Genomic DNA, 11,719 nt, shown 5'->3' on the forward strand with positions numbered 1-11,719 from the left:
ACTGTAATTTCCACGATATAACTTCCAGAGGGCAGAAGCTTTGTACCAAGCTACTGGACAATTGGCAATGTGGCTGTGATGTTCTTGAACAATTATTTAGAGAAGGCAGGATAAAACCCTGGAAGCCTTGGAAAATGTGGAAGTTGACCTCTCCTCCACCCCTCAGCTGAGGGCAGACTTATTCTTAAAGTGGGAGTCAAGATCCAAGCCTAATAGCATTACCATCTTGATTAGATTACTCTAGCTCTTTTCAAAGTCCCGTTCTGTCGTCTGACTTACTGGCCCACAAGTGAAACGAAAATAGTTATTTTCTTTTAAATTAGCCTATGACTCAAGAACCACAATTTTTTAAAATAACGAGTATACGCATTATAGTCACAGGATTTTAGTCCTTAAAGGGACTTGAGAGTTGACATAATCTATTTTTCTTTTCATTTTACAAATAGAGAAAATGAGGCACAGAGAGGCAAATCAACTGGTCCAAGGTTACATGGAACTGGAGTCACAGCTGGGTCTAGAGCTCAGGTCTCCCGACTCTTGGTTCGGGCTTTCTCCACTCTACCACCACTCTCATCTGAATTTTTGTGGTAGTTGGTAGAATCAGGGAGTGAAGCAGAATGTGTCTTAGTGGCCTCTCTCTTCCTGTCCTTGGTGTCCTGAGTCAGATTGTGGGGCAGGTTTAGGGGGACTATGAGGTATCTCTCTTTTCTAGCTTTCCTCCTCCACACTGCTGCCCTGACACACACAGCCTTCTAGGGGTGGCCCACCCAAGGAAGCTGTCTCTCTTGGTTGCTTGGGCCCCATGATCCTTGCTACTTCCTTCCTATTACGAGTGACTACTGGAGATTTATATCATCCCTCAAGATCAGGCTGTCTGGCAGACTAATGAGTCAACCCCACACTGCTTGTGAAAATAGGCTAGAGAAGGCTCTTTATCTCCTCTTAGCTCTCTCTTTCTCGTCAAATATGTCCTATACCTTATCATGCCGGCTTTCTGAGATAGCAGCCCTTTTTGTTGTCCGTGTTAGAGGAATGACTAATAGTAGTGTCAAACCAAGGAACTGGAAAAGCAGTTCTGTGGCAAAGAAGATATTTTTGGGGCCAGAGAAGTCTTTCAGTTAACACTTAAAAATTAAACTCACTGTGTCCAGAGTTTGGATTAATATTTACAGCAGCATCTAAAGATAACCGTAGATTAATTTTACTGTTTAGAAATTTTTCTTTAAGTATTCATTTGAAGCTTTTGCTCCAAGAAGTGATTTTAAGTGTTACTGATTTACACTTGTTTTCATGGTTGCAAAATTCAAAGCTGAAGAGCTGACCAAGAATGGGGCTAGGATTTTATTCAGTATGGGAAATTTCACCCGCACAGACTGAAAAGGGTGTGCAGATCAAGAACTAGGTCTGAAATGAAGGCTTCTGTTCTCTCCTCATAGAATATGAATATACATTTTAAACTAAACCTTTTCCATAATTATCATTTTTTTCTATTTCTGTGGAGCCACAGGAAAAAAATGTTTTGAAAAATGGAGCTGTGTTCAACTGCAGTAGAAACAATATGGTGCACAAGAAGAAGACCTAGTGTTTATTGCATACATTTCAGGGAAATGGGGAAAGATGATTAAGAACAAAAATAAAATCCAACTAAAATATCTAAAAAAGTCACCTGGGTTGTTTCTGATGCTCTTAGTACCTCCAAAAGTAACAGAAGTGTCAGTCCTGCACTTTCAATATCAAGACTTTTATCTTCCAGTAGAAATAACAACTTATTTGAAGTTGGACAAGTCAGATAACCCCATTTACCTTGCTTTTTCCAATAAGAAAGGTGAGAGCCCTTGAAGTTCCCTCCTTAGGTCTTGTTCACAGTTTTGGTGATGTCACAGTAGATGTATTTGGTGATATTTTCTGGTAAAAGGTACTATTTCAGGCTGTCTGTAAAAATCACACCTTTGTAGCTATATTATTATCATATTTTTCAATATGTCAAAATATGTAACCCTGCAGCAAGATTTTCAAGGATTGGTTTCCAATTAACAGAAAATGTAGTACAGAAATAATATATATTTTTTCACTTTTCCAGATTGTAGTGGTGAGTAGAAGAGATTAAAAGCCACAATCAAGCCCGGGCAACATGGTGAAACCCCGTCTCTACAAAAAATACAAAAAATTAGCTGGGCATGTTGGCTTACACCTGTGGTTCCAGCTGCTTAGGAGGCTGAGGCAGGAAGATTTCTTGAATCCAGGAGGTCAAGGCTGCAGTGAGCCATGATTTTCCCACTGCACTCCATCCTGAGCAACACAGCGACCCTGTCCAAAAAAAAAAAAAAAAAAAAAAAAGTCAGCCACTTTTGCAAGCCCTTCAGGTTTATTAGGACACTTCCGACACAAAACTTGATCTAATTATTCAGAAAACCAGTGTGGCAGAAGCATCCTATTTCCTTTACAGCACACTGTTTAGGTGCAAGTTTTGTATTGCCAGTTTCAGGTGGATTATTTCACCTTCAAGTACTGAAGGGGAATCTGTAGAGAAAGAAGCACCAGCAGCTGTAGTGTTGGTGTTGTTCTACCTGCATTATATAGGCTTTATGTCCTTGGGAACTTTTAAGCAATGACATCAGCTTGCCCTACTCACTAGTTAAGAAAAGTGAATTCTGTGGGGAATGAAGTTACAGACTTTGCAATAATAATGAAGAGAATTTAATGAGAAAAACAGTACTTAAATATCTAAATCTTTAGGATGTATTTATATATGGTTAAATTAACTACTATTTAGTGATTGCCTACTATGTGCTAAGTATTAGGTAATAGGCTTTCATGTTTTCTTATTTAACTCATATAAAAATACAGAGATGAGAGAGGGATAATGAAGTTAAGTTTTTTTTTTTTTTTTTAGATGGAGCCTTGCTCTGTCACCCAGGCTGGAGTACAGTGGCGCAATCTCTGCTCACTGCAGGCTCCACCCCCAGGGCTTACACCCTTCTCCTGCCTCAGCCTCCTGTTTAGCTGGGACTACAGGCGCCCACCATCTTGCCCAGCTGATTTTTTGTATTTTTAGTAGAAACGGGGTTTCACCGTGTTAGCCAGGATGGTATTGATCTCCTGACCTCGTGATGCGCCTGCCTCAGCCTCCCAAAGTGCTGGGATTACAGGTGTGAGCCACCGCACCCAGCCGAAGTCAAGATTTTAGTCAGCTCTCTGACAGAGAGATTAAGTGCTTTGACTCTAGAGCAGATTGGGTGCAAATTCCAATGTCCTAGATGTGTTAATTGGAGCAAGTTATTTAGCTTCTCTGGTCCTTAGATTTTCCATCCATAAGCATGAATAATAATAAAACTTTTTAGAACTCTTAAAATCTTTGTAAAGCATGTAGTTCTTAGCATATTAATATAATTATGTTAAATGCAATTCAAACAAACAAACAAAAAAACAGCCGACCATCACTACCAGTCAATATTTTTGGCTTCATTATTTTGGATAACAGTGAAAATTTAGAACCTCTTGTTCCAATTCTCTTTTTGCTTTCTCTCTTTAGATAGATGAGCTTGGTTGTTTAAATTGGTGAAAGAAGACTCCAAATGAGAGGTATGAAGATTATACTTTCAGTTTGAATTTCAAGACTGAATAGTTTTGTGGGATGGTTAGGATATCTTAAATAAAGGGTATGGAGCATAAAATAAATCTTATAGCCAACTCTCCATGTGACAGTGTGTAGAAGAGATGGTAATAAGAATGAACATATCAGAAGTTACAGAAAATGCTTTCTCCTAAGGCCTTGTGGCTTGGGCTTCTTTTCCCTAGTTTTCTTGTTTGATTCATTATCACTGATCAAAGTCCAGACTTGGCTGTAATGAAGAACCTGTGGCTTCCAGAACTTTACAGTTATTGCCACTTGGTTACTGTGGGACTTGTATTGTCACTGTAATAGCCTTGGAAATCAGGGGACACATTAAGAAGAGGGATATGCTGGCCATACTAATCATCTGTTAAAACAAATGAAATATGGCCTGAGAAGGACTCTGTACTTCTATATTTGAGTCCTTGTGGATGACCTGTAACCTAGCTTAATAGGCAGACAAGACTGAAAACCTAACTTAGGAGTATGCACCTGTAACAATAGCTGAGTTTTGGCCAATCCCAGCGGCCATACTTCAACCACTCATAGACTGCTAAGTGTTCAAACTGTGTTCAAATAAGGCAAATGTCAACCTGGTGCACCAATCCAGCTGTTTCTGTACCTCACTTCTGATTTCTGTACTTCATTTCCCCTTTTCTTTTGTCTATAAATCTTCTTCCACCATGTGGCTGTGCTAGAGTCTCTCTGAATCTGCTCTGATTCCGGGGGCTGCCTGATTTGCAAATGATACTTTGCTCAAATAAACTTCTTTCAATTTAATTTGGCTGAAGCTTTTCTTTTAATAAATGGTGTCAGAAGTGGGATCTGAAGTAGACCTTCTAACAACCTCTAAAATTGCTGAGAGAACAAGCAAGGTACCTGATGAATGTATTTGTATCCTTTGATGTTAGAATGGCTGGGTGGCTCAGGCCTGTAATCCCAGCACTTTGGGAGGCCAAGGTGGGCGGATCACGAGGTCAGGAGATCGAGACCATGGTGAAACCCCAACTCTACTAAAAATACAAAAAATTAGCCAGGGGCAGTGGTGGGCGCCTGTAGTCCCAGCTACTCTGGAGACTGAGGCAGGAGAATGGCGTGAACCCAGGAGGCGGAGCTTGCAGTGAGCCAAGATCGTGCCACTGCACTCCAGCCTGGGCGACAGAGCGAGACTCTGTCTCAAAAAAAAAAACAAAAAACAAAACAGAGGGCTCCTCAAAATTAAATCTGCCAACTGTTTAGTTTAGTTACTATCCTGATCCAAAGGAAACAGACTGCAGCACCAATTGGCTGACTTCGGGTAAGTAGTGGGGTACATTTTACCTGAGTAAAGGATGGGATTGCATTGGAGGCCCTCCCCTCAGTAAAGTCCCTCTTGGTTAAAAATGGATTAAAGATGACAGGGCTCAACCAGGGGCAAGTTTGAGCCTTGCCAGTTCAATATTTCATGCTAAGCAGAGTGGCTAATGTCTACGTTTTGTCACATGTATTTTGCTCCGTCCAGAATGCCAAATGTTAATTTGGTTACCCTACACAACCCCTTGGGCGGCATCCTACAACATTGAGAAAATTTTGCCTGTGGTTCCATGATTTTTTGTGTATGTGCTTGGCCCCCTGGGACTACAGTATGTTTCAGGTAAGGGGAACTCAGGAACTTAACATACTGGCAAAAGGGTAAGAATTTCTTACCAGTCAGACTTCTGGTGTCTGTTTCCCTGTGCCTCTCTTTCCTTGTGCAAACTGGGAAAGTTCTGGCCTCTCTTTCCCTGTGCTAACTGGTTGAATGAATGGTAAAAAATCACTGTTTATCTTCTGTAAAGTTTTGATTAATGGAAAAAAGGATTTATGAGGCTAGTCTTAAGCTGTAGCGAATCTGGTATGCTTTATGTGTCTTCCTGTATCATTCTGTCATAAAGGGGTACTTTAGGATTCAACATGAGCTTTAAACCCCATAAGCCCACTGATCAAGATGGCCCAGAAAGCTGGTCAGTAACAAACTTTGCTGCAGGATCCTGAAACAAAAACTGGGTAAGGTCTCCAAATTGTTTTGTGTCTTTGGGAGCTTGACCTTGTGACAATGTGGTGGTACTTTCTCTTGCTCTCTGCCTTCCAGGCAAAAGGAATTTTAGGGTTCTTGTCATAGTTAGCTCTAAAAATTATCTTGAGTAGTTAAAAGCCTTTGCAAACTCAAAATTAGCTACTCTAGACTCCTTCTGGGATGGGCAATGGAGACTTCCCAGTGCTGTAGCTCAGTAGCTAAGATTTTGTTCTTTCACAGTGGTGGCTTGGATTCAATCCCGGCTTAGGAAATGAATACTTTCTGGTTGATATCTGTGTGACCTTTATCATTTGTTAATTCTCTTCCTCTCCATGAACAACTTCTGACTTCCCTTCTTGAATTTTCCTTTCTTTGAGCTACCTTTGAAGATTCTAGATTTTGTAAAAACTGCATGTTTTTCTAGCCCTGTTTCTTGAAGGGCTCTGCCCTAAGGCCAGAATTAAGAAACTGGCAAATAAAACGTCTAACAACTACTGGATCTTCTTCTGTCTGTCTGTGTATTTATGTATGTGTTGTGTGTGTGATGTTTATATAAAAGATCTCTAATTAATTGGCATAAAAATAAGCTCTTAAATCAAATATTTTGAAAGAAAGATAAAAATCCTAATGTCTTTTAGTTCATGTAACTTTAGTAATCTTTGGGAAATAAAAACAGCTTTAAAGATTATTAGTGAAATAAAGACATTTGGTCTAAATTAGGCAGGTCAGATATTAGGTTTATTAAATGCTTTAAGATCATAAACTGTTTTGACTTTTGAAAATTGTTCAATTTACCTACCTTGAAGACATTAGATTCTAGATAAGGCCTGGGGACATATGGAATTAGCAATGCCCCTTAGCCATGCAAAGAAGGTTATAAAGAAAAGAGATTTTTATATAAGAAAGAATATTGTGTGGTAAATTCTTGTCCTAAAGTAAAATAACTGGTTATTTAAAAAGAGAGGTGTTTATGACAAGTCAGAAAGTCCAAGCATGCTGTAGATGAAAGTCTGTAAGTCATGAAAGGATTTGTGAAAGGAAATCTGTTCACTGAAAGCAAAAGTTGCTGAGTTACCATTATAAGATGTGATTGAAATTACTGAAAAAAATAGTTTTACGTGTGAGGTATGTGAGGATAGTAAAATGTGTTTTTGGCAAAAGATTATAAGAAGGCATGGGAATGTAAATTTTTGCCTAGTTTAGAGGGTTAAAGGATTGTTTTAAATTAAGTTAGAATAAACTAAAAGCTTGAACAAGGTGTAGAAGGGTTGTAAAAATTAATCTTGTAAAAGAAATTCTGTGTGTGAATATATTGACTAAATTTAAAGCAGTATTATTTGTTTTTTTGTAAATTGAATATCAAAATAAAAGCACAAACAGGAGTTTCTTAAAGCACTCATCTGCTCTTTAACAAAAATTTGTAAAGGGTTATAAAAGGTTTATCAGAATCTCACCTTATGGTCACACTGATGAAGTTTGGATAGATTTGTCTATAATTTATCCAAATTATATATAATTTGTTTTATTAAGAATTGGGGTTGACATTAATAATATACTAATGCAAGGGTAAAATTTGGCTTTCTCTCTTGAACAAGATTTTCATGTAATATTAAAGGATAATGAAAGATTTTTCTTTGCCTTTTGAGTAAACTACTGAAAAAAGGGAAAGACGAGACAGATTGATTGGAAAGCTAAGTCTGTCCTTTATCAATGAGTAAAGGTTTTTGTCTTTTGAAAACTTTTGAGTCATCATTTGGCTAAATAAATGACTTATGGTAATCTGGAATACTGGTTCATAATATTAAGTGTTTTAAACCTTTAACATATTTAACAGGCTTCTCAAAATCAAACTTCAGCTTCAAAATTGTCTTTTCTGACCTCTAATTTTGAGATGATACAGAGGGCTCTTGAAGCATCTAAAAGAGAGATAAACAGGATTACTTGACATGTTCAGTTACATGGGATTGTCAAAATGAAAACAATGTTTAATCTTCTTCAGTTTATATTTTAGTGAATAATAATATATTTCAAAATTTTATGGATTTCTAAAATTCTGATATGTCTGAGCATATGCTATCAATCATAATTATGGTTATTTTTATTATAGACCACAGAAATAACCACATTTCCTTGTCAGTTCTTTATGGCTATTTAAAGTCATTTCCAAAGGTAATTGCATAATGCTGATGCAATTTCTAAAAATTTCACAAGCACACAAAATCCTAAAATATGATGTCTTTTAGGAGATGCATGAAAGGATGGAAAGGACCCTGAAAAGCACTCTTAAATACAGGTTTCTAATAACTTTAAAATCACATCATGGGTAAAATTCCCCAATTTCCCCAGAATTGGACTGGGTAAGAATTCCTGAAACTTTAATAAAAAGACTGACTGGTTTATAAAACTGCTTACCCCAGTAGAACAAAAATTAATTAAATACCAAGAAAATACTTTGCCAGATTTTCATGCTAACTCAGCCAATATTAAAATTGTTGAGACATACAATTTGAATGAACTCCAATGAATTTTGAATGAAATTACCAATGACAACCCATCAGTTACCAGTGTTATGTACCTAAGTCAAAGAAACAACTGGTATTCAAGAGAACATAAGACTGGTGTTAAGCATGGACTCATGGAGAACCAGGAAGGCTGCCTTGTCCTTCCTGAATCCTTAAAGCTTTTATTAAAGGTTCTGCATTTCATGACCCATCATGGAAAAGATAAAATGATCCAAATTACATGCATACTGGTGTGGTGACTTATACATTGCTAAAATAGTTTGTAACCAGTATTTGGTTTGTTAAATCCATATTCCTGGGAAGACAACCAAAGCTTCGGGTACATTTGGCTACCCGATGGGCCATTTAAACATTTATAAAGGGATTTCATTCAATTGCCATTTTTGGTGCATGTTTTCTGTTTGTATAAAAGCTTTCCCATGCAAGAGGGCTGATGTTATAACATTATATTATTATGCTACAGTGTATTTTCACCTGGTAAAGAAAGGTTTTTATGATTTCCTGAGGACAATCAGCCCCTACACAATCTACAACCCAAAGATTGGATCTTCTGAGAACATCAGAGAAAGACTGTCCTTGACATCCACACTATAGCAAAACTTTGGAACTTTGAACCTTGGGTTCATAATCTCACAATTGAGAAGGGTCCCTCCACACTCTTGGAACTGTATATCCATTGGAACCCTTAAAGTAAAGCTAACCAGGGAAATTTCTCCCCAGAAGAAGATGCCATCCTTGATATAAACAGCTTTTCCCAAGATCACAGATCAAGACTTCTACTATTATGAGACCCTTTGAATACTTTTTCCTTGTTTATGCCTCTGTGAACAATAGAAATGAAAAGGGCATCTGTTGTGTGCACTTATATGATATGCTTTTATTCATAAATGATTTTGAAGCCAGCCTTACACATGAATAACTTTATACCTTTACAGATAAAAAAATGAAAGCCCATTGTAGGTGAGAAACTTTAATGGTACATATGCTGCTGCATAGTCAGTCAGAAACAGCACATTGATTCACTCCTCTTAACCCACAACATGGGCTAAAGAGAATGTTGCTAGGAGGTCTTCACTCTTCTAACAGGCATCATTTGTTAGGTCATTTTTCTGTGGTTTGAAGTAAAAGAGGCAATGATTAGAAATGTATCCCTCATGATAGGCACTACAGCAGATTCTACTGCAAAGACTATGCTTACACAACAGACTTTAAAGTTTCTTGTGACAGTTATGCTAAACAGTAGAATTGGCTAAACAGAGAAGAATCTGTGCAGCTACTGGCACTTGTGGCCTAGGAAGAAATACGTTGAGTATTATAGAGATTCAGTTGTAGGGGATTAACAAAAAGATCACTTAGTTAAGCAAGTGGATTCTTTATCTAGCTCATTCTTTGATCTATTTGATTTTAGGTGGTTTGGTTTATGGGGAACCTGGGTAAGGAGCATACTCCAAACTCTTGGTATTATCCTCCCAACAGTTATCACAATAGTCTTTCTGGTGCACTATATTCTCTTGAAGGTTTTAAATGTTTGCATGCAGCCATCTCTAGAATGTCAAATGGTCTCTCTTCAATTGGAATGACAAAAGCTGAAGTAAACGTGTGACCATGAGGATACCATAAACTATGAATGACATGCTGACACCAGAAACCCAAAATGATGGTAACTGAGAGTGGCACTAAGGCCTTAAGTTTGGTCACACTCTCACCTAAGTGAGAATCTGGCCAAAAAGGGGGAATTTTTTAGAACAAAATTATGGGAGGCCATGGTATTGGACTAAGCTCATGCACTAGACCCCAACAGACCAAACCAAACCAAAATGGAGTTGCTTATGCTAAATTTGATGTAATGAAACTAAGACTTTAAGGACACACATAAATTCTAGAAAAGACCAGGTTTTGTTTTTCTCCTGCAAACAGAACATTTCAGCATAAGGAGGTACCCACTACTCAGTCCTTGTTCTCTCCTTGGAAAACTCACTGTTCTACTGTTTCCCAGTGTGTTTGAAGACCAAATAAGTACATTTATGATGGTGATTGTGACATCAGTGACTGAAGTTTTGGTCAATCTCTCAAAATTGAGAAAATGACCAAAAGTTGGGAATTGTTAAAGCAACCTAAATATAGCCTGAGAAAGACTACATACTTCTATATGTGAGTTTTTGTGGATGAACTGTAACCTAGCTTAATTGAAAACCTTACTTAGGAGTATGTGCCTGTAACAATAGCTGAGTCTTGGCCAATCCCAGGGCCATACTTCAACCACTCATAGACTGCAAAGTGTTCAAACTCTGTTCAAATAAGGTAAATGCCAACCTGTAACCATAAATGCCAACCTGTAACCAATCTAACTGTTTCTATACCTCACTCCTGACTTATGTACTTCATTTTCTTTTTTTTCATCTATAAACCTTCTTCCACCACATGGCTGCACTGGAGTCTGTCTGATTCTGCTGTGATTCTGGGGGCTGCCCAATTTGTGAATAGTTCTTTTCTCAATTAAACTCCTTTAAATTTAATTTGGCTGAAATTTTTCTCTTAACACCTCTGTACTTTTGGAATAGAAGTACTTTATCATAGGCATGACATATCAAGGGCAATACAGAAAATGATGTTCAGTTGATCGTAAGGCAATTACTCTCACCACTTTGTTAGTAAAATGCAAGATTCAGAATTAATCTTTGACTGTCTTATATCAGAGTTCTCTGCTTTCCCCCAACCCGTTGGTGGCCTTTCTCCCCAGCCCATGACTTTTTTCTGACTATACACAGATGGCCTCTGAGGTGTCCCACTAAGGCTTTTCTTCCCTGAAAGTAAGTCCCTCTTATTCCAAAATGTATTCCACAGAATAAATGAAAACAGTGGTTTACACTTGCATAGCACTTTAGAGTTTACAAAGCTCCTTCTCACTGATTATTTTATTTGCTTTTTGTAACACTCCTGTGAGGTAAGGAGCACTATGAAAAAATTGGATTGGTGTTAAGTGATTTTCACAGAGTTTACATGCCAGGTTAGCTCCCGAACCAGGGCTTAAATTCAGTCTTCTGGTGCCAAATCCAGTGTTTACTCCATTATTTCACTTGGATGCTGCATATTATAAAGGAGAAATAGCTTCGAGGTATGAATGATTGGTTAACCTCACCTTCTATGGAAGATGCACACTTAAAAGAGTTGCTTGTTAAATCATATAGAAATTTTTCATTGGTGTAGGAGAGAGAGCAGTTTTTAAATTATTAACTGACATTTTCCTTCTTCCCATTCTATTCTTTCCATTCCAAAAGATCAGTGATATGGTCTTCACTGCTGAAAGGTCACTGACTCACTACTAAAAGTAATCAATCAGCAGCCAATAACCTAGGATATGTACAATATCATACTTACTGTAGTATGAGATAAAAAGGCTCATAAGAGTCATGATCCTTTCCTATGAGGAATTTATAATACAGTGAATTAAGATGATGTTTATTTTAGGAGTTGAAGAAAATCCCTTGAAAAAAACTTTGGGGTGATACCAGTAAATGCAATATGAATTAAATGTGTTGTGACCTTCCA

Source organism: Pongo pygmaeus, chromosome 15, assembly GCF_028885625.2.
Source record: "Pongo pygmaeus isolate AG05252 chromosome 15, NHGRI_mPonPyg2-v2.0_pri, whole genome shotgun sequence".
NCBI lineage: Eukaryota > Metazoa > Chordata > Mammalia > Primates > Hominidae > Pongo > Pongo pygmaeus.